Source organism: Lepidochelys olivacea, assembly GCF_965140295.1.
Source record: "Lepidochelys olivacea isolate rLepOli2 genome assembly, chromosome: 10".
Taxonomy (NCBI): domain Eukaryota; kingdom Metazoa; phylum Chordata; order Testudines; family Cheloniidae; genus Lepidochelys; species Lepidochelys olivacea.
Genome location: NC_140420.1, coordinates 15,413,751 through 15,434,777, shown reverse-complemented (window position 1 = coordinate 15,434,777; position 21,027 = coordinate 15,413,751). Strand labels below are relative to the sequence as shown.

The window sequence follows — 21,027 nt, the reverse complement described above, 5'->3', positions numbered from 1 at the left end:
ATGAGCAGCAGTACAAATGTAAGGATGGCAGAGGGTAAGTCACAAGCAAATGTAATGGCTAATTATTAACTGAGTAGATAATTATATAGTACTTAAATATGTATATGTGTAGCTTTAATGACATTAGTTACTTTTTGATGTCATAAAATAATAACAATTTGTGCTTATATTCCTCTTCATTCAAGAATCTCAAAATATTTTAACTACATTAATTAAGCTTCACACCAATCCAATGGACCATTATTATATCTGTGTAATAAACAGGCAAACTTCAGCACAGACAAGCTAAAAGACAACTTCAGTAAAGCACTTATGCATGTGCTGAACTTTGAGCACTTGCTTAAGTTCACTTCAGCATACACTTTGTTAAATAGAGATGCTTTTCTGAATCTGGATCTAACCTAGTACCAGAGAACCCAGGTCCCAACATCAAGGTTCCAATTCAACAAAGCAGGTGCTTACTTTAAGCGCATGCTTACGTCCGATTGACTTCAATTGACTTAGGTACCTGCTTAAAGTTAATCTTGTGAATAAGTGTTTTGCTGAATTAGGCCCTACTCAGTAAATAGTTGAAGATCTGTCCCAATAGTGCATGATCTGGGCAGAACAGGGATGCTGCCATTGCTACTACCTTTGCTGTATCGGTTCTGCTGTCAATCTAGCACCTTTCACAAACATTAAAGACCCCGAATAATGGGGGAAAATATCTGTTCTTAGCCTTTAAACAGTAGATGCTACAGCAAATATGCCTCTGGGATTTCAGCCAGGCAGACAAAAAGGTAAATATTACCTGAGGGTTGCTGGTAATATATAATTCCTCAATCCATATTTATCCTGGAAAACCACATTTTAATTTTGTTGGTATGCTTTGAATGCTCTTTATTCCATTTACTGTGACGGCTCTGAGTGTGTGCCATCCAACACAGTGGGGAAGATATTAATTTAGAAAAATGCTATTGACTAGAGTCTGAATTTATTTACCTAGCTTCCTGGGGGGCTGGTGTGTTGCTGCTGTTCTTATCCTTAAAAAAAATATACTGGAGATATAAAGTCAAAATAAATAATTCATTGCCAAAATATCACATTTCTGGGAATGCTAAAATTAAAATTCCTAAATATGCATTTAATTTAAACTTGATTAGACGACTGATTTTGCTTTAACACAGTCATAATTAAGTCATATTGAGTGAGGTTTAGTCATAATGGGTAGGGGTGCATTCCACATCCAGTTTTGCTAATTAACGGGGAGTGATAGTAAACATAGCAGGCAGGGTGCCTCATTTCACAAGGCAATAATCAGGTTCCCAGGTGGACAGCTTGGAAGGCTGAAGGCAAAGTGGTTGATCGCAATGAGAGAATCGAATTATTCCAGAGGAAAATGAAGCACCCCCTCTTGTTATGCTTGTTTAACTGCAAGTGATGCATCATCTGGGCTATTAGAATGCTGGTTCTGCACATTTCTGTGAGACACACTCTCTCTGTTCTTCCTTCCTTTTCATGGCATTAAATTCTGCTGTCTACTCCCACAGTGGAGCCAATAAGACAAACTTCCTGACCAGGCAGCCTGGCAAGTGCCAAAACCATCAGCTGGTAGACACCAGGCACAATGGGTGGCTGGCCAAAAAGAAGCAGCAGTGGGACCTTAGTCTTAGGGCATGTCGACGCTACGAAATTAGGTCGAATTTATTTAAGTCAACATTTAATGTTCAATTTTACAAAGCCAGTGCTGCATGTCCCCACTATGCACATTCCATCAGCGGAGTGCATCCTCACTACCACAGCTAGCATCGACTCATGGAGCGATGCACTGTGGGAAGCTATACCACAGTTCCTGCTGCTGATTGGAATTCTGGGATAGGCTCCCAATGCCTGATGGGACAAAAACATTTTCACGAGTTGTTTTGGCTACATATCATCAGCCTCCCATGATGTACTTGCCTCCTCCATCCCTCCCTTCCTCCATCCCTGAAAGCAACGGCAAACAATCATTTTTGTGCCTAAGCCTGGGTTACTCATGCAGATGCCATAGCATGGCAAGCATGGACCCTGCTCAGCTGTACACTGTTGTTGTGAGCATTGCAAACACCTCGCGCCTCGTCCTGCAGTATTTGCAGAGCCTAACCAGGAGCCACCGCATGGAAGAATGTGATGCCATGCAAATAACCATTCTGGAAGCCATGGAATGGAGCAATTTGCACATACTGACGGTGGCAGCTGGGCTTGTTGACATGGTGGAACACTGCTTCTGGGCCAGGGAAACAAGCACAGACTGGTGGGACCGAATAGTTATGCAGGTATGGGATGAGGAGCAGTGGCTGCAGTGTCTTAAAGGAGTATTGGCCATCAGCTGGAGGCTTGGTTACCCCTGTCATGCAGAGTAACTTTTGAAAGGTCCATAATTTGAGAAAGAGGAGTCATGGTGGGTGGGATGGGGAGAGGAAATGTTTGGCAAACAATGATAAACACAAACAATGCATCCCAAATCCAGCCCAGACTTAAACATCTGAATAATTCCATGAACTCAGAGACCCTACTTGTGTGCTTAGAGTGAAGCACATGCTTAAGTGTTTTGCTGGAACAGGGGCAAGGTGCTCAGCACCTTGCAGGGTCAAGTCTCTACCACTTCTGGAGAGCTCTGTTCCACACGGTAGAGGGTTGCTGGCAGAACGTTCTCCATGAAGGCCCCTCCACTGGAATTCACTCCCCTCTTTTCCCAGCCTGGATACAGAGTATTGACCTCTAGAGTACCTATTTGTTTTCTTAGGGCCAGATCCTGCCACCCTGACTTGCACTGAGCAGCTCCTTACTTCATAAATAAAGTAAAGGTGTAGAATCTGACCCTTGGGTTTTGGGGGAAGACTGAAATGTAGGAGGGCTGGATTCAACAGAGATTGTGTATGCTTTTCCTCTGGTAATTCACTGGTGTATTTGCTGGGAATTGGTTTTGGATTGGTTACTTTTGCTGGTTTATATGTCTGGATTTTTTAGAAGAAATGTTTTGCAGGGCCTAGACCCTGGAACAAACTTTTTTAGATATTCAAAAATCAAATGAAATAACATCAAAATGCAAGTTTATTCGGCTACAATTGCAGTGACCTTGGTCTCCACCCATTCACTAGCGAATATCCACACTGATGCACTATTACTTTGGATGTAAGTTGGAAGTAGCATCTTCAAATAAAGGCTTTTTTTTTTTCCTGACTAAAATTTAACTCTTGTGGTGTAGAACACCAACACGCAATATGTTGTAATGTTACATTGTATAATGGTATTCTGTGTTCTACTAAAAGGAATAGAATTGTTAAGTGGACAAACCAGCAGAAAGTTTCACCATGACATGGGTTTGATGGCATCTGAATTGATGTCAGGGAAGCTAGCACATTTGTATTCCTTGTCACTGCTACCAGCAGTACAAAAACCCCTCAGGTCCCAAAGCTCCAATTTATAAAAACTTGCTCTCCAGTATTTTGAAGGAAAAGTGTTCCTAAAACACATGTATATCTGGTGATCATGGAAACGACTGACTGATGACATTGTCAGAACTGTTTGAAACCAGTGCATCAAAACAAGTTTAACCTTGTAAGGTTATTTGCTTGGGGCCTTTGTGTGCCCCTACTGGACAGAACAGAAGAGAACAAAACTGGGGCAAAACTTGCTCTGAAGGTACATGGGCGAGATTGATGTATAGGGTATCCTCCCATCCCCCCCTACTGTAACTGCCTTTATCCCCCTCCCCAAATTCTCTGGCCTTGACATGGGTAGTAGGTGAAACTTCTCCTGGGGGGAGGCAAGCTCCTTGTCCTGTCTCTTCTGCCCACAGCCCCGGCCCCTCCCACTGCTGATTTGCCACTCACCTCTTCACTGACCCTGAAATCCCCTCCTCTGTTCACCACCTCCCCAGCCCACCTGCTGCTCACTTCCTCACCCTCCAGCCAGACCCTTTCCCCGCCTGCCACAAGACCCCCACCTGCTGTGCTCACCGCTTGCCTCCTCACCCAGCTGCTGCCCCCGCCCCGCCATGACACCCTCTCCCATTTTCATCTTAAAGCACTGATAACATTCCCCAAGGGAACTGAACAGGCTCAATTGCCAGATAGATTCTCCTCTGTGCGGCAGGGAGTTCGGCGTATGCTGTATAGAGAGAGACGAAAAGCCAGGCTACCTGCGCCAACCTGAAGCTTAATCTCTCCTTTTGAAAAAGTGCTTCTCATTGACAGACTGCATTCAGGCAGTAGTTTAATCACCTTTCTTACACAGAATTCCCTGCCAGACTCATTTACTTAGACAAACCCTAAGGCTTGTCTATACCACGCAACTTTTAGTGACAAGGCTGTGTTGACACAGCCTTGTGGCTACAAGTCAGCATGTGTGAACGCTCTTTGTCGGTACTTTGTTGGCACTTTTGCCGACAAAATACTTCCAGGCCCGTGAGCGCGTTAGCTTTAAGAAAGCCACGTTTACACTGCCATTTGAGTCGGCAAAACTTTTGTCTTTCGGGGGGGGCTTTTTTAAGTATCCGTGAAAGACAAAAGTTTTGTCGACAACTTCGCAGTGTAGACAAGCCCTTAAACTGGGTTTGAATAAAACGACTAGATCAAGAAATAAACTCACTGGCTAAGTCAGCTCCTCCTTGAGCCAGGTTAGCAGTTACTTCTGGGTACGAGAATAAGTGAAGAGTTGTTATTTGGAAACTGTTTTTTAACCCCAATAACGCATTTTCCTACAATATAAAAGCCAGCTGAAAGTGGCCAAAGGCTTCCTGGGCGTTGGCGAATGCCTGTTAAATGGCTTTATTACCACTTCAATGGCTCTTTAACAGTTTCAGTGATCTCTGCTACTGGGTCTCTGGAAGGTTTTTTCACTGTGTAAAGTTACTCAGGGACCCCCTCTGCTTGCCTTCTCACTCCCCACATCTGCCACCGACTCCCTGCTTGCATTCTCACACACCCCCGTGCCCTGGAGAAAGCAGGGGGTGAGGAGAGACATGGTCGGCAGCTGCTGGGACCTGCAAGGGGGCCAGTGGATGGGGTGGAGGAGAGGAGAGGAGGAAGATTCATCCCAAGCAGCAGGAAGCTGTGGGAGCCTTGGGGAAGCGTCAGAGCAGGGAGGGGAAGAGGTGTGTGTGTGTGTGGGGGGCACCATGGCCCAGGTGTTGGGCAGCAAGGATGGCTGTGCTAGGGGAGGCAATGCCTCCCCTTGCCTATTATACCCACTGCCCATGGGCCTTGAGTCTCCACCCCCTTACACCACATTCACACCAGTGTAATTCCACAGACTTCCATAGGGTAACTTCTAATTTACAGCCGTCCAGGCAAGCCTAGAATCAGGCCCACTATGTGGTCCACAGTCCATGAGGAAAAAGAGTGAGCAGCTAAGGAGCCAGTTAGGAACCAGGCCATAGCTGTGCTGTAGAGTACATCCTCTGCGAAGTATAGCGATGCCCCACTTCCTATATACTCTAGATGCAGTCTTTCATTTCCTGCGGGGGCAGAAACAAAGAAACTCAGAGCAGGGCAGTCATAGGTTGCAGCCAGGGGCACTGGAACAGAGGGGAACAGGGTCTCCCCGCATTTAAAAGTGGGAGGGGGAAGTCCTCCCACTTTTTACTGGCCATAAGGGTGAGCGACTGGGGGAGGGGCAGAGAGGAGCAAATGCGGGGTGGGGTCTTGGGGGGGAAGGGGCAGAGTGGGAGCGAAGCCTTGGGGGGAAAGGGTGGGGTGAGAGCACAGGGAGAGGGGTCAGCGTGGGGGGCGGGGCCTCAGGGGGAATGGATGCCGGTGAGAGCCCCCTCCCTCACTTTCAGGGCGGTTCCTCCGCTCCTGGCTGCAGATGCACAGAGCAGGAGGAAGTTTGTTACTTTTATTCTGTGCATCTTGTTGACAAGGGCCTGCAGTACTACAGTGGAACCGCAGAGTTACGAACACCTCAGGAATGGAGGCTGTTCGTAACTCTGAAATGTTCATAAGTCTGAACAAAACGTTATGGTTCTTTCAAAAGTTTTCAACTGCATATTGACTTGATACAGCTTTGAAACTTTACTATGCAGAAGAAAAATGTTGCTTTTAACCATCCTAATTTAAATGACACGCACCGAAATTGTTTCCTCACCTCGTCACATCTTTTTTTAAACTTTCTCTTTATTGTTTTAGTTTACCACAGTACTGTACTGTATTTGTTTTTTTTTTTTTTGGCTCTGCTTCTGTCTGATTTGTGTACTTCCGATTCCAAATGAGGTGTGTGGTTGACTAGTCAGTTTGTAACTCTGGTGTTTGTAACTCTGAGGTTCTACTGTACATGGTACCAGAAGTGGAAGGCAAAGCAGGCTGGAACACCCTGTGAGAGATAACCTTGCAATAATTGCTACAGAGCCTGTGCAACTGCGCATACCTCCCCCCTCCAGCGCTGAGAACCAGGGGAAATGCTAACTATGCCCTGAAAAGGTTCAGACAATAATTTGAACTATATATGAAAGCCTTGGGGGCAAATAAACTGGAGGATGAGCAAAAGATTGCTGTGCTCTTCACAGGGGTAGGCACAGAAGCCCAACATATACAATGCATTCCATATTGTGATTGTGATGGGTAGAGAGGGGAAAGCTTTGCAGAAATAATGAAAACATTTGAGGATCATTGTGTCCCTAGGAAAAATGTTACTTATGAGAGAGATTTTCAGGATGAGAACACAGAATGAAGGGGGAACAATAGAGGAGTCTGTCACGGACTTAAAACCAAAAAGTCACTCCTGTGGATTTGGTGTATTCAAAGACTCTCTCATTAAAGACCAGACTGTCGTGGGGTGTGACAATAAAAAATCTGTGAATGGTTACTAAGGGATATGGATCCGATACTAGAAAGAGCAATGTGTATATACCGAGCAGAACAAATGGAAACACAAATAAAAAGCCTGGAGAAAGGCACACAGCTGATGATTGTGAGTACTATAGTTATCCAGCATGGGAAAAGCGCACAGAAATTAATTTGGCCAAGGACAGAAACATGGAAAGTAGGAAACCACACCAGTGATGTGGCGACCTGCATGAATATAGGAATGCCCAACATTCAGGCAAATATGTAGAAACAGCAATAAACCCAACCATTATGCTAAAATGGGCTGAGAAAGCAGGAAAGGGCATGTATTAAGTGTAAAAAAGGGATTTGTCAAATAGAGGAAAAGCTGCTCTTCTGCATAATAAGGAGCCTGAAAACTTAGAAGATTGGCTAATTTAAATGTGCATCAAAAGACAGACTGTGGGGAGCATGTAAAAGTGGAAGAGTCAAAAGTATCTGTGAAAGAGCATAATGGAGGAACGATTCCCGTTTTGGGGGAGTACACACTGACACTTAAATACAAAATGAAAAGGATAAAACAGGTGTTTGTGGTGGTACAGAGAGGCAAGCAACCAGTGTTGGGCCTACAAACATGAAGATGATGTTGTCACAGGGTGGCACTGGTCCTTTAAAAAGGAGAAAGGTCAGAGCACCTCTGACTCATCAGCTCACTCTAACTGGGTTTAAAAGAGAGGACCTAAGCCCTAGAGAAGGAGACTTGCTGAATTGGAGTCAGAGACAGCAGGAGACAGTCAGGAAGAGGGAAGGTGAGAGTTGCCAGGAAGGTCCTGTGGGGGATCTTGGAGAAAGGCAGGAGAGCAGGGGTTTGATGGCTGACTTCCCCAAGCCAGGGATGGAGAGCTGGAGGGGACTGAAGACCAGAGAGCAGCAGGGGTAGTTGCTTGTTGATGTCTACACTGGAGAGCCAAAGCTGAGGGCCAGGGAGGGCTAAAGGCAGAGGAGCAGCAGGGCGACTTATATTCTGAAATATGCTGGAGAGCTGGACCCAGGGGAACAGTGAGGGATGCTTCCCTGGTTGGGATGATTTCCCAGTAGAGAGGCTGGGGCTGGGGTGGGGGTTTCCTGCTGGGAATAGCAGGTTGCACTTCAGCTGGAAAGGGTGGGGTCTCTGCCCTGGCAGAGGGACAGAAGACTGCCTACAAAGATGCTACGTGTTCCATCAATGGATGAGATGTCTTGGGCTTTTAAGGACTACTTGCAGTGGGGTGAAAATGGACTATGTTTTGGGACTTATGTTTTGGACAGTTTGCACACAGCTTTTGTAATGAACCTGTAGCGGAGTGGTCACCTGCTCCTGCCTGGAAGGGCTTAAAACAGCCTTGGGAGAGGGCTGGGGCAGGGGAAAAGCTGGGCTGATTGGCGGAGCAGCTGCAGCTGGGGCCATGCCCCAAACAGACCCAGCTGGCCTTATAAAGGCCAGGGAAGCCAGGAGCTTAGGGGACTGTCCCTCTAGCCTGCTGAGGGAGAAGGGCCTGGCTGCCTGGAAGCTGAAAGAGTACCTGAGGTGGAGCAGGGCTGGGGGAAGGCCAGAGGAGCTGGGGAGTTCTGGCCTGGAAACCCCCCAGGCTGCAGGCCTAGAATAAGGCCAACTAGGTACTGAGGTTGCAGGGGGCAGCCACGGGTAGGCAGAGGCAGCAGGTCCAACCCCCGCTTACCTGTGATAAGTGGCATTTACACTGGAGTTGGCCCCAGGGAATGGGGACTAGTTGATGACTGGCAGTGGCCATAGACTGAGGCAAGGTGGGGGTAGAGGGGTGAGTTGTGGGGTTACTGCTAGGGGGCAGCACCCCAGGTAAAAGGGGCCCTGGGGTCTGGGAGGCACATGGGGGCCAGCGGCAAGCTGGACACTGGCCTGCAGAGGGCGCGCCAGAGGCTGGAATGCTAATTCCCTGCACGACCAGCAGGAGGTGCCGCAGGGGTGAGTCGCTGCCATGCTACAGAACCCCAAGGGTGGGTTATATTTTTGAGGCAAGAGAGGATGCTGTGAAGTCCTTGGGTTACCTGAGAGGGGAAAGTGAGGCAGGTACACCAGGCATGCTGTGGCCTGCCTCAGAAAAGCACTCTAGTGGGGGCTGCCATATGATCAAGGTATACCACATGAACCAGGTAGAAAGTATTAATAGCAACATATGAAGAGGTATTCACAGGAAATGAGTGCCTCCCAGTAACGTACAAGCTACAGTTAAGAGAAAATGCAGAACCCTGTGGTACACGCTGCACAAAAAGTCCCACACGCCTTAAAGGGGCTAAAAGAAGAACCAGAAAACATGACCGCAAATGGTATAATTCAGAGACTGGAAGAACCAGCTGATTTGGATTCACTCCTATGTATGCCCACAAGAAGTGAACTGTTTGAGATGTCAGGGGCCAAATTTTTCAGCACGGGCTGGATTCTGGCAAATCCCTGGGGACACGGAAAAGCTCCAGGGTCTGCACTTTCAACACGCCATTTGGTAGCTAGTTCTGGAGCCAAACGTACTCCAAAAGGCAGTCTGAGGAGTCTTTCACTGTCTAATGAGCCAGATGCTAGAGCGTCTAGCAAGTGTGAAAGCATACACAGATGACATGACAATTTGGGGCAGCACTGCCATCTCACCTCAGGAATGACTGAGGAGAGTACTGGAAATTACAAGAACTAATAACAAGAAAATGAAGAAAGCTAAATATCCATCCCAAACCTACTTGGGAGAGAGGCTGACCTCCAAGAGAATTTTGCCCCGTGAATCAAAGATTCAAGCAATACTGAACATGCTGAGACCTGAAGATTAAAAGGAAATTCAAAGGTTGCTGGGCATATTGAATTACATCAGCAAATTCATGCCTAACTATACAGCTCACACAACTCGCCTAAGACGACGTCTCCACAAGGTCACTGAATGGGCATGGATTGTAGAGTGCAATGATTTAAAGCACATTCTGACATCAGCTCCACGCTGCAATTTTTTGTCCCACTGAAAGACATCAAACTCTCCACAGATGCCCAAAAAGAAGACTGGGAGCAATACTGTTACAGTGTCATGGAACTGCTTGGTTGCCAGTCTCCTGCATCTAGGGCTGTGAGAGATGCAGAGAAGTTGTATGCCCAAACTGAAAAAGAAACACTCGGTCTGGTATATGGATGTACAAGATTTCATGACTCTTTCTCTGGGCTCGTAGCTTCAAAGCAGAAACTGATGACAGACCACTGAACGCAATATACAAAACAGGACTTGAGGAAGCACAACTAAGTATAGAGTGGCTACTTTTGAAAATACAGAAGTATGATTTGACCCTGGAGTTCCAACCTGGATGGTACTTAATAATGGGAGACATTACTCTCAAAAACATATGCTCTATCTGACAATATACAACTTGATGATCTGGAACAAACAGTAAAAACACATGTTAACATCATATAAATGTCTTGTATCTCCAGGCATAGGGGATTAATTGGAGTCAGAAATAGGTGAAGGTGAAATGCTACAAACAGTGATACAAGTGATAAGTAAAGGAGGGAAAATCAGTGCTTCCCACCTGCTATAAAAATGAACTTTTGATGATCCTCAGGAGTGCTCCTGAAGGGGACACAGATCGTGGTTCCCACAGTGATAAGGAAAATATTGGAACAAATACAAGGGCACCTGAGAATGACCAAATCAAAAAAGAGAGAGAAGTTATATTCTGGCCATGGATAAATAATTAAATCAAAGAAATGGTGAGCAGGTACTGAATGTGTCAGAAGTACAGGGATTCTCAGCTGAAAGAACCAGTGATGTAGCATAAACTTGCCATTCCCTGGGACAAAGTTGGAATTGACCTGCATTTAGTTTCTTACTGTATTAGGCTTAGACTTGTGTGTTTTATTTTATTTTGCTTTGTAATTCACTTTGTTCTGTTTGTTATTACTTGGAACCATTTAAATCCTATTTTTTATATTTAATCACTTTTTACTTGCTCTGGGTGAATTAATAATTCTTGGTGGAGCAAACTGCTCTGCATATCTCTCTGTGTTATAGGGGGCGAAAAATTTATGAGTTTACCCTGTGTAAGCTTTATACAGAGTAAAACGGATTTATTTGGGGTTTGGATCCCATTGGGAACTGGGGTATCTGGGTGTTGGAGACAGGAGCACTTCTTAAGCTGTTCTCAGTTAAGCTTGCAGCTTTTGGGGGACGTGGTTCAGACCTGGATCTGTGTTTGTAGCAGGCTAGTGTGTCTGGCACAACCATGCAGGGCAGTGAAGTCCCAAGCTGCCAGGGAAAACAGGCTCAGAGGTAGTCCCAGCACATCAGGTGCCAGTTCCTAAGGGGGTTTCTGTGACCCAACCTGTCACACATTTTTAAAAAAGGGATTCCCAACTTGAGATACTTTGGCACAACTCTCAAAAGTGATGATACCCACAGCTCCTACAGAAGCTAAAGGCAGCTACAGATGTTCAGTGGCTCTGAAAACCAAGTCCACTGCACCTGGAAGTTGTGTGCCCAAAATGAAAGGCAGCTTTTGAAAATGCATAGCTTACCTTTTCTGTGGCCCCCATTGACTTCATTGGGACCAAGAGGTGATGCCTGTATCTCAGTACAGGGATACTACTATACTTGGTTTCAGAGTAGCAGCCGTGTTAGTCTGTAGTCACAAAAAGAAAAGGAGGACTTGTGGCACCTTAGCGACTAACCAATTTATTTGAGCATAAGCTTTCGTGAACATCCGATGAAGTGAGCTGTAGCTCGCGAAAGCTTATGCTCAAATAAATTGGTTAGTCTCTAAGGTGCCACAAGTCCTCCTTTTCTTTTTACTATACTTGGTGTGCATGCAAGACCCCTGCTGGTCATCAACTTTATACAATTTGGAGAGATTTCCTGTACGTGTAATACTGGTGCAAACTTTTAAATTGTAACTGGTGGCATTGCAAGATTGATAAGGTTAGGTAATGCTTGCAAAGTACTGTGGAAATACTAAGTATTATTGTGGTGGGAGTTTGAGAATTTCTCTTACTGCATAAGAAACACAGAGGAGGAATTTGTAAAAATTCTCCTTTTCTGAACATCTCCCAAAATAAAATACTGAATAAATGAAAATACATAAAGCATTAGTTGCATGCATGATAAAACAGAACACAGAATATTTTTTTGCAGCAGGAGGCATTGACAATTACTCTAGATCATTAGTAAAATTATTACAAATTTATTAAAGGCAGTGCAGAGGCAGATCAATTATCTGAGAACGTTCCCATACTCTAAAGTCTCAATCTGCAATACAACCAGAAACAAACAAAAAAGACTTTCACAGGAAAAATACTGTCACTGGAACCAAGTTTTGATTTTTTTTTTTCTTTTTTTGCATTGGAAAATGAATCTAAATGATACTTCAGTCTTCACATTTTAATTCCTCTCAAAAAACTTTTTCTTTGTAATAAAATTCTAAGGCCCAGACTTTGTGTGAGAGATGGAAAATCAGAGAAACTTTCTCAAGTGCTTTGCATGAAACAGTAACACAAATTACAAATAAAACCAATTTTGAAAAATAGCCTTTGCCAGTCATCTTTATGAATTAAAAACATAGGGCCAGATCTTAGCTGGTGTAAATCCGCATCGCTGTATGGTCTTCAGCTCAGACTGGCTGAGGATCTGGCGTATAATATCAAGGTGTCATTCACAAACTTTAAATAACCCATCATTGGCCTTGAATGTATCATTATGTAGCCTTTTTCCCCAGGTACAATATACGTTATACTTGAGAGGGAAAAAAAAAATCAGTATGGATTAATGTTCCCAGCCTTCACTATGCTTCATAGTGGCTGTCACTAAAAGTAACAAGGCAACAAGGACTAGAGGTTGAGGGGATGACAGATTAAGCTTCTTACGTCTGTTAAGGATTTAGTAAATTGACTGACTGACTCCACATAATGATCCAGTTTTTCTCTTCCTCTTTCAGAAAGAGCCCATCAGCACAGATTCTTTTCCCAAGGTATTTAAATTATTTTAATATATATATTTTTAAATGTCTAATATTCTCCTTCCTCCGCTACCCCCCCCACCCCCGAATAAGTGCATTAAATACTCATGAAAGTGAGAGACTTAAAACACTGGACCTGATCACTCATTACTTTGCACCCTCATAAAGTCAGTGCTCTGATTCTGATGTGGTACAGTTTTACATATCCTCCGCACAGGAATAAATGATGATGCAAGGTGGTGGAGAAATAGCCCCACTAGCCTGAGCCAGGCATATAGGACCAGATTCTGATCTCAGTTATACCAGAGTAAATCTGTTGAAACTCTTTTGACTTCAAGTGTAATCGAGACCAGAATCTGACCCATTGTGAATATTTCAGCACAAGTGTTGTCAGTGAACCTCAGCGTGGACCTGCAATGCTATCATCAACTCACTCCTCCTCCAATTTAAATTGAGAGTGCCAGTTGTTTGGGGGTTTTGCAAAGGCCACAGATGGGGCCTTGGAAGAACACCCTAAACTCATCTTAGATGAAAGGCTAGATACCCATCTAATTGTTGTAATATACACTGTACAGTGCACCAGGAGCCAGCTGCATCAGATAGGAAAGCATATTATGACCAGGTCCTTGATGAATTTATTATAAAAAATGTGGAGCTCTAACACTGTCTTCCAGGAAAACTGCAAATTTGGGTTGGTGAAGGTTTAATTCCTTAAGGAAGGGCTGAGTTTCCCATCTGCTGCTGGTGAGAGTGGGTCAGAAAATGCTGAATGACTAAACTACAGGTTCCAGGATTTGCCAATAGAAGAGGGGCAAACTGGCAATAGCTGATTATCTTCAACTAGCAATTGGCCAGTAGCCTCCCTCATTCCTCCCCACCCCTCAACCTGCAATACACATGTAACAGGTGCTTCAATTAAAGCAGATACATAAACGAGCACTGGGTCAAGGTCCAAGAGTTTTGAGGCCCATAAAAAGAGAGACTGGAACCTGGGCCTGAGAACTTTCCTTTCTGTTCAGAAATATGAGTAGCTGGTGCTCTTCAGGAATGCTATTATATGCTGAGAAAACCCAGTTATGTCTCTCTTGTTATTTACTTAACTTACATTGAGAACTCCATTCTTGAGGATAAGAGTTGGTGAACCAAAATTGGTGTTCAAACAAACCAAAACTTGCACTTGCTTTTTGTCTTTTTTGTAGATTTCAGTCAGGGTTAAAATTTAAATGATTTGTTTTTCCCCAAGGGAACTAAAGCATGTAGTCTGATAAAATCAAACCAACTTCACATATGGTACATCGGAGGCCTGGTCTACACTAGGGGGACGGGATCGATATAAATTACGCAACTTCAGCTACATGAATAGCGTAGCTGAAGTCAGCGTACTTAGATCTATTACGTGGTGTCTTCACTGTGGTAAGTCGACCCCACCTACGCTTCTCGCTCTGGTGGAGTACAGGAGTCAACAGGAGAGCACTCGGCGGTTGATTTATCGCCTCTAGACTAGATGTGATGAGTCGACCCCTGCTGGATCGATCGCTTCCCATTGATCCAGTGCATAATGTAGACATCCCCTGATGCTTTTTAAATTGGGCTGTCTCATGGACCCTAATCTCACCATTCTCTCTTTCTCCCTGCCCTTTAAGCAATGAGATTAGCATAAGAAAGGAACAAGGTTTTAGGTGAGAAGACAAACACTAATTTGGAGGCAAAAAGAAGACAGGGAGATAAGATCAGACATAGTTTGAATGTGTAATGCATGCTTCATGTGTACGATATGGATAATTTTGGTGAAGGTCAGAAGGCCTCCCCAATAGTACATAATTCCATTTCCATCCGAGGTAGTAGATGAAATCCTGTCCCCATTGAAGTCCAAGGCAAAATTCCCATTGACTTAATTGGAGCTAGGGTTTCACCCTGTATGTCTGAGGATCTCAACCTTGAGTTTGGAAGCTATTTTCTGATGTTACAGATGTAGCATTGTTTATTGCTTTCAATTCTGAATCTTGCAACACTTCTGCTTGCATATTTGTCTGTGTGCGCTGATCCTTCAGAGTCTACAAATACACACGATTCTACTGTAACGTTCTACATGTGTGTAAGGCTTTGCAGGATCAAAGCTTTAGCAACTGAAAATTAAAGAGTGTGGTTTATGCAGTTTTCCTAATAGATTTACTCAGATATTGTTAGGCTGGAAGGTGTTAATGACTGCCATCAAGCACGACTTTCATCTATAGATCAATCACAGATCTGGTTAAAGTCTATTGGGGTACTAACCAAATTTCATTCAGGTTAAATGGAAGGTGTATTTAAATGCCACTTTGTATCATGTTAGCTGAAGCAATAGGATGCCACTGAACTGCAGAGCAAAGCTGCTCAGAAGCTAAGTCACATTGTTCAATCCACTCTTAAATTGGATCTTTGGGCTGCAGCCCCCCGTTTCCCAGCTCTGTTATCCGGACAGACTCAGTTTGGCACCTATAAGCCTTTTCCACTCGGGAGCATGTGACAGTATCAATTTGCAGCAACCCAGGGTCTTAAAAACAAGTATTTATTCATTCGCCCAAAGGTACAAAGTACACAGGACAGAAGGTCAAGATAACAAAAAATCCTGTATGTATATTTCCTACACCTCATTCTTTCCTTGCAAGCATTTGACACTGCCTGGCCAGCCTCCCCTCCTTTCTGACTATCTTTAGTGAGCTGTAGCTCACGAAAGCTCATGCTCAAATAAATTGGTTAGTCTCTAAGGTGCCACAAGTACTCCTTTTCTTTTTGCGAATACAGACTAACACGGCTGTTACTCTGAAACCTTTAAGGTTTAGGATCCCCTTTCACCGTAGGGCTAGCCTTCAGAGGAGTAAACTGTTCTTAGCCTGGGTAGAGCTAGGTAGGGGGTATTCCCCAATAAACCACCATCCTACTGTTTCCTCAGGGCTTTTATTTTTATTTAGCCTTCTCTCCTTCATTCCTTTGATTTAACTCTATGCATTCAGGAAAGAGAATATCTCACACAATCTGAGGTGCATATAATATTTATAAAAAAATACTACTTATAACACCCTCATTCTCTGCAGATGTACTATAGCATTTTAGTCTTTTTGGATCAAAAATATATACAAAGGATTCTGGGACAGGGGCCACAAGGAAACAAATTGAGGTGGTTTGGGGGTCACAGATGGGGAAAAGTTGAACATTCCTGTCCTCTGGGAACCTTCTGGCAGGGAACATAATTCCTCTGTGATGTGGGCTTAGAAAGTGCTGTCATGCTTTTTGTTTCATAAGAGATGCTGTAGGGTGTGAGTCAGTTGGGATAATTGTGTGAGAACAATATTCTGTTTCAGGCAGCAACGCATCATTGCCCACCAAATAGGTTTACTCTTTGTTTTAAATTTTAGTCTTGTTTATCTGTAGATCTGAGAACATCTTGTTCGCTATGACGTAGTCACAGATGTGTCCTGGTACAGTAACTCGAAAAGCCAAGTGGGAAGAGTTGGCATATCCGTTGAGCCACATAATTTTTGTACTGTTGTCATTGCTGCAAACTTTTACCAGTTGTGAATATTAAGACATTCCATCAAAATAACATCTGGGGAAAACTACTGTCTAAATCAAACTGCAGACTTTTTTCACTTGGTACCAACTTTTCTATCCAGTCTGCTCTTCCCCCGAAGATGCATTAGTCACCAAACCACCGATAGCTATTATGGTATAAATATAAATAGAACATTACATGACAAATCTCTCCATCTGATGGTGATATGCTCTAACTAGTGATGGATAAGCAGCAAACAACGGGGATAAAGAACCCTATATCTGTAATGCTAGGTTAAAACTCTTGTAAGAATAGGTGGTCGTATGACCATAGTAAGGAATCACAGAAAGGGCTACTTTCATTTAGCCCTGAGCAAGAAAGTTTGCTTGAAATAAGGAAACTACTATCATCCTTAAAGGCACTCTTCCCCCATTTTGCTGTAGCAGGTTGTAGACAGAAGCTCTGCTTTGCCAGGTGGGTTGGGATGGGTGGAAGTAAGCTGCTACTGGTCTTCCTCGCCATCTTCTCAGGCGTGGAGAGAAAAATGAATGGTCACAACTCCCTTCCTTGTTGAGACCCAGCCCATGAGTGTGTTGTCCATTAATTACATTAAGCTCATCAAATCATCCGGCGCTCTACCGGGTGAGACATGAAAGGATTTTGAACCAAACCATTCCAGAATTCAAACAGGAGCTTGCAAGAATAACAAAATCTGTGTGTGGTGATGGGGGAGGGAGGGAGCTAGGAAAATAGATTTAAAAAAAAAATATTATGGTTAGATTTCTTGGGAGGGGAAAAAAAATCTACATATTGATTTTCAAACATGTTTCAGTCTGTGCTTCTGGCTGCCTACTATTTTGCATCCCAGCTCACTCCCCAGCCGCCTCTTCTGTGCCCCCTCTCTACAATACTATTCAACCCTCAGGCCCTGATGGTGTAAGCAATAAGGGCCGATCCGATAGCCATGTGCAACTCCCTTATGTAAGCCTCTGCCCACATGAACAGCTTGCAGGATCAGGGCTATCTTGAGCATGTAGCCTTGGAGTGCATTAGCTCATTCAGTGAGTTCTGACGATGACATGCTGTATGCTGTTTTTGCTTTGCCTCCCACCCCTCCTCACTTCTTGCAAAGAACATCGTCCCCGACCTACATCGCTTACAATCTAAAATCTGATCATCACTGAAGTTGATTGTGGGGGAAGGGAAAATCAATCAGAGAAACATATTGGGGGGTGTGGCTCAGAGAAACCAGGGCTGTAAGCACTGAGCAGATAGTAAAGGAATTTTCATTACCAATTGGCAGGAAGGCTTGTGTACTACTCCAGGAAGAAAGGCCATGAAAGGCAGCCTGTGTGTGCTTTTTCTTTGTCATCTACTGTAGTAGATGCTATTTTGGGTCATTATTCCTCTCATACACATCAAATCTGAATACAACTCCTGAATTGTATAAAGTATTGGTAAGATTTGACTTTGGTGCCCCAGAGAGAGACGCTAAGGCATAAGGGCAAACATTTCATCTGGCAGTTTAGCCTTTACTTAGCAACTGCTTAGGTATTGGCAGAGCTGTATTGCAGGGATCTACTGACTGGGTTTTTCATAGAATGGTCGAACTGTGGGACTGGAAGGGACCGTGAGAGGCCAGATTATAGTCTAGCCCTGCCCTGTTCTGAGGCAGGGTCAAACATGCACAGACCATCCCTGTTAGACCACAGTTTGTGGAATCCCCATCCTTGGAAGATTTCAAGAACAGGTTAGACAATCTTCCTTAGCAACCTTTTTCAGTACTTAACTTCAAATTGGAAAGTTTTTCCTAATATCTAATCTAAATCTCCCTTGTTGCAGATTCAGTTGATTATTGCTTGTTCTATCCTCCATGGACATGGAGAACAATTGATCATAGTCCTCTTTATGGTGGCCCTAACATATTTGAAGGCTATCAGGTCTCCCCAGTCCTCTTTTCTCAAGACTAAACATACCCAGATTTTTTTTTAAATCTTTCCTCATAGGTCAGATTCTCTAAACCCTTTATCATTTTTGTGGCTCTCCTCTGGATTCTCTCCAATTTCTTGGTATCTTTTTTTAAAGCGTGGCACCCAAAAGTGGACACAGTACTCTCCAGAAGCCTGTAGAGCAGGACAATTACCTCCCATGTCTTACATACAACACTCCTGTTAATACACCCCAGAATATTACCCTTTTTCTCAACTGCATCACATTGTTGGCTCATACTGAATGTGTGATCCCTATAGACCCTTATAGATCCTTTTCTACAGTTATTCCTCATTTTGTATTTGGGCATTTGAGTTTTTCTTTCCTAAGAGTTGTACTTGTTTCTATTGGCGTTCATCTTTTCGATTTCAGACCAATTCTCTAATTTTTACATAATTGTGGATCAAATCCTACTCTCGGTTACATGGATCCCTTCCTATTGACAGTGTGGTCTAGTAGTTTTAATAGGAGCTTGAAAGGTAGAATTTCTAAGCATACATCCTGGCTTTGCCCCCTGACAAATCACCTAACCTCTCTACAATTATCTCTGAGATATTAAATACCATTGTACTGACAGAGGGCAGTGCTAATATCCCCATTTAACAGAGAGGGAAAAAAGGCACAGAGAAGCTAAGGGACTTGCCCAAGGTCGTACATGAAGTTTGTAGCAGAGCAGGGATTTGAAACCCAGTTTCCCAAAGCATAGGTTTGTGCCCTAACCACTAGCCCATTCAGCCTCTCGGTTCCCTTCTTTTTAAAATAGGGCTAATAATATTTAGCTAGCTTTGCAAAATACTTGGGCCCAGATCCACAATTTCAATGTGAGTTAGGGGCTGAAATACCTTTCAGGATCTGGGCCCTGAAGCTCTTCCTATGAAAAGTGCTGTGAGGTACAACTGTGGAGAATGTTTATTATAACTCCTAGCAGAGTTTGGCCCCATTAGGGCTTCAACTCATTGGCACAAGTGGCGGGGATAAGGAGGAATTACTGGTGGAGATCTATATCCTCTGTCACTTCTGTGCACGTCCCTAGACTTTGGGATTTCATAGGTGCCAATAAGAACAAAATTTGGTTCACAATGTTTTATTTTGGTGAGTCCAAGACAAACCATCAAATCCTCTATAATATACTAACACAAATCTATACTCCTTGCTCTAACCACTAAACCTCACTCCCTCACGTGGACACTTGAGGGGGAAAAAAGATGATTGCTGTTAAGATCAGATACATGTTTTGACTTGCTAATTTTGGTCATGGCTCTTTAAGTTCTCCAAATAATGTAAAGGCATGATCCTATAGGTTCTTGCACCTATGAGGAGTCCTATTAAACCTGTAATCAGGGCCTAATTAAAGTCTAGATTGTGAAATGAAGTGGATTTCAGGGGATATTTGGACCCTGAATCTGGGCATGTAGGAGTTGGCGGGGCTACTCACCAGCTTAACTGGGGGAGGTCTAGATTGATGTTAGGAACAACTTTTTCACTAGGAGGGTGGTGAAGCACTGGAATGGGTTACCTAGGGAGGTGGTAGAATCTCCTTCCTTAGAGGTTTTTAAGGTGAGGCTTGACAAGGACCTGGCTGGGATGATTTAGTTGGGGATTGGTCCTGCTTTGAGCAGGCGGTTGGACTAGATGACGTCCTGAGGTCCCTGATATTCTATGATTCTACTTCCTCCTTGGATTAGCTGGAGGTGAGTGGAAACAGGCAGAGCCTTAGTTTCAACTCTTGTGATTCTTATTTTGAGTCTTGTGATAACTGGTTGTTTTTCTCAAAGCCTGGAATGAGGTGAGTACATGAGAAGCTCCACCTTCGTTTGCGGTGGGGAGGAGAAGGTAATCCCTCATAGTTACAAAGAAAAGCTTGAAAACCCGACCCTAATGGCTCAAAAAGCAGAAGGCAAATAAAAAAATCCTCAAACTTATCATTTAAAACATCCTGTGATATTTTTTTTAAGCCAATGTCATGATTTCTATGGGGGGCCTGTCTTGTGCTGTTTTGAATGCTTGAGGTTGGTAATAGTGAACCTCGCTATTCCCAATCCCCAGCAGGCAGTAATTACTGGTGCAGGTCTGCTGCGAATTACTTCCTCCGAATTCTTGAAGAGGAAAGCAGAGGAGGAATTGTGACTCAGAAGTATGTGTGTGTGAGTCACAATGCCTCCTGTGGTGTTGCGGTTTACATGCCACCCCTTGCTTAGGGCAGTGCCTAAAGTCACAATCTATCCCGAAGGAATAGCTGAGTGTTTGCAAGGGATACAGTCTCTCTCACCCCTTGAAAAACAACACTTTCTTATTCTTAGATCAGAAAAAGAATTAACCATAGCCTAGCATTAAAATATACAGGCAAGTTACAAATGAAATGGAAACATCTCTTCCCTTCATATGTGTCTTCCTCAATGACTCTTATTTAAAAGAACTCTAGCCCTTGGGTACGTTAGAACTCTGTGAATATATTCAGGAATGATCATCACATCACAGTGATGTTGCCTAAACAAGCAGGAAAAGCTTGAAGAGCAACGAGCACTTTGGTTTCATGGCATTCTTTAGCCTTTTATTAAAGCATTTGTCAGTCATGTTTTCAGACCTGAAATTCTAACGAGTAACTGGCGTTACTATTGTTTATTGCTTTGATGTCAAATCTTTTATTTATTTATTTGGAATTCAGCCCAGAAGTGGATTACTGCTTTTCCATGTCCGGTCTTAAAATATTTGATTTAAGCTTTCAGA

The 21,027-nt window shown here is 43.7% G+C and overlaps 1 long non-coding RNA gene across 1 annotated transcript in view; it reads left to right on the top strand.

Annotated features, from left to right (window-relative positions):
- LOC311527676 overlaps positions 1-21,027 on the top strand; it is a 73,793-nt gene that overhangs the window by 4,613 nt on the left and 48,153 nt on the right. Inside the window, exon 2 of the long non-coding RNA XR_014713416.1 lies at positions 12,759-12,791. This is a non-coding gene — a long non-coding RNA (uncharacterized lncRNA). The remainder of the gene's footprint in view (positions 1-12,758; positions 12,792-21,027) is intronic.